The sequence below is a fragment of the Camellia sinensis genome, chromosome 4 (genome assembly GCF_055761805.1).
Source record: "Camellia sinensis isolate YWXY chromosome 4, ASM5576180v1, whole genome shotgun sequence".
In the NCBI taxonomy this organism is placed as follows: domain Eukaryota; kingdom Viridiplantae; phylum Streptophyta; class Magnoliopsida; order Ericales; family Theaceae; genus Camellia; species Camellia sinensis.
This window is the reverse complement of record NC_138964.1, coordinates 139901108-139904063: the sequence shown is the minus strand read 5'-3', so window position 1 is coordinate 139904063 and position 2956 is coordinate 139901108. Positions and strand designations below refer to the sequence as shown.

The 2956-nt window shown below is 26.7% G+C and overlaps 1 non-coding gene across 1 annotated transcript; it reads left to right on the top strand.

Annotated features, from left to right (window-relative positions):
• Window positions 1–2343: 2343 nt before the first annotated feature.
• Window positions 2344–2415, top strand: TRNAT-UGU (transfer RNA threonine (anticodon UGU)). Its single transcript has one exon. It is a non-coding gene; the product is annotated as a tRNA-Thr (tRNA).
• The last annotated feature ends 541 nt before the right edge of the window (window positions 2416–2956 follow it).

Below are 2956 nucleotides of genomic sequence, written 5' to 3'. Positions count from 1 at the left end.
TTTTTATATTTTTTTGTAATTAACATATTAAAACATAATTATATTGTCATTAATTATTTTTTATTTTTGTTTTTAGATATTTCCAGAGTAGGAGTTTGCTTCTTGTGGAATCCATACCTGTGAACTTTTATTTTTGTTACCCACGGAGAATGATGAGAAAATTTTTTATTTTTGGTTTATGTTATTTTGAATTGTGAACAACATTATGTATTTAAACATTATATATGTATTATAGAACATTATGTAGTGGGGTAATTTTACTGATGTGTAGTTAAGAATGCAATAATATTTTTATTATGGAAATTTGTTATTTCTATACAGGAATTTTTATATTATTATGCAATCATTGGTTTCTTTTTCAATTTTTTTTTTCATTCAATATAGATAATTTTAATATTTTTAATAATTTTATTACAAGTTTTTTTTTTTTGGCGACAACACCACACCGTCGCAAAAAAACATTAGAACTAAAATGTATTTTTTTTGGCGACATAGGCAATGTCGTCGCAATAGAAATTGGTGACAAAGGTCATGCCATCGCAATAAAAAACATTTCACAACATTATTTTGCCATCTCAAATAAAACATTTAGCGACGGTACAACATTGCCGTCGCAAAAGATCTCAATTTTTTACATATTATAGGCGATATTAAAATGTCGTTGCAAAAGGCAACATTTATCATCACAAAAAAAAAAAAAAAGCGACGGCATCATATCGTCGCTAAAACGTTTTAACAACACCCTTTGTTGTGACACCTTCTTTGCCGTCGCTAAAAGTCATTTAAAAGTCATTTGTCGTCACTAAAATTTTTTTGAGATGGCATTTGGAGTATTAGCGACTGCATTTTGCCATCGCAAAAAACTGAAATTTTTGTAGTAGCACCTTTTATATAAAGGGTTTTATACCTTTTTTTAGTGATTAATTTGTTTCTCTTCCATTACGGAGTTATACTTAATGGTTGTTAGGCTTTGTTGACTTTGATAATGTAAATACTTCTCATAATGTAATTACTCTTCTATCAATTAAACAACAAAAAAAAGTTAACTGTAATCTATCTTTTTTCTTCAGAAAGTCTAATCGACATTATCAATTAAATTAAATTAATACAAAATCAAAAATTAAAAGTCAAAATTAAATTAATTGAAATGATGGGAAAAAAGTGACATAAGGGAAAATGCAGGAACTGCGATATTATTATTATTATTATTTTGATATCCAAAATACCTCCAAAGAGAGATTCTTAGAATCTATCTTTACAAGTCAAACTAAAGAAAGCTAGCCGATCCACCTAAATAGTCAAACTTCCACTTGAGTAATAGTGGCGGAGCTAGGAATTCAGTGAAGAGGAAGCACAAATTAATGACAATATTGATTTTGTTTTTTCCTCATAATAAAAAACAATGAGATATTACTAAACGTAAATATTAAGAGTTTATTTGGATAGATGTGAGTTTTAAACTAAAGGATTTGAGATTAAATTTTATACAAATATTGTAGAATAACTATTTTAGGTGGATTGAAAAATTAAAAAAAAAAAGATAAGTTGAGATAGAAATGATATATTTCAGTAGAGAAATTCTATAAAACACACCGTAAAAAAAAATGGCTGTCATATGTCGCAGTTATGATCTTTGTGGTCTTTAATTATGACATAGTGGTGGATATAACTTAGTTATAACTTCTTATGGTTGTTATTTTGGTTATAATTGAAGAGATCTTTGATTATACATCAAGTAATGATTCATAATGACTCATTCTGATATTAGTTATGACTTATTGTAAAAAAAAAAAAAAATTCTTTTATTTATTTATTTATTTATTTATTTATAATTAAAGATGTGTTGTTTGGTTATAATTTATATAGTAGTCATTTTAGTTATGAATAAAAATAATTTGGTTATGAAAAATTATAATATCAATACCATAAAGTAATAACTAGTATATGGCAAACCCCTTTTGGAGGTGTATAATAGAAGAACTTATTTTAGTAGGTTCATTGTAATTAGAAAGAAAATTAATAATAGAGGGATTATTATAATTTGAAGAATGGATATTATTATAATTTTATAGAAGATAAATATGATATAATCTATATATATAGGGGTACCAATATAATTATCAAAACTTAAGAGGGGCACGTGCCCCCTCTGGGGCATACACTGCTTTCATCCCTATTGAGTAGTAGAAGATTCGAACCCTAAAAAAGAAGAGCAAATTCTATTACCAACTAGGATGGCTCCTTGGTAGTATTACATATAATTTGTCCAGTTGGATTTGTTTATCTATTTTGGACATCTTTTTAAGTTATTATAATCATTCGTAGTGAAACGAGGCTAGTGGTGCCCCTATAGCTCAGTGGTAGAGCGTCAGTCTTGTAAACTGAAGGTCTGCAGTTCGATCCTGCATGGGGGCATTATCAATTTTATTCCCATTTTGACCCCCCAAATCATTGTTTTTGCAATTTTGCACTTTTTTTTTGGCTTTACTACTAAGTCTTGTTTTAGTGAATTTTCTTTTAAATTATTTTATTTCTTTTTAGTTTTAGATCCATCTCTATTGAACAAGTAAGAAATTTTCTAGGTCAATTAAGCAAAAACATATCTTTTTTTTTTTTTTTCCCCTTTGTACATAATTTTTTTTTAAAAAAAATCATTAAATATATAAAAAAAAAAAAGGTAAAAAAATAAATATAAATTTAATTTAAAAGTTGAAAGCATTTGACACATACCCAACCAATTGCATTAAGGGTCTTTTTAGCGCATACCAATTAAATGACAAAGTATAATTAGAGGTGGACATATATTGGATTGGGTTGGACTAATTAGTTTAAGCCCAATCATCAAACTTAAATTAAATTTTCAAATTTGTCCAAGAAGAAATACAAAATTTCGAGCTTACTCATAGTAACAAATAAAAATAAATATAATTCTTCAAAATTTAAATATAAAATAATA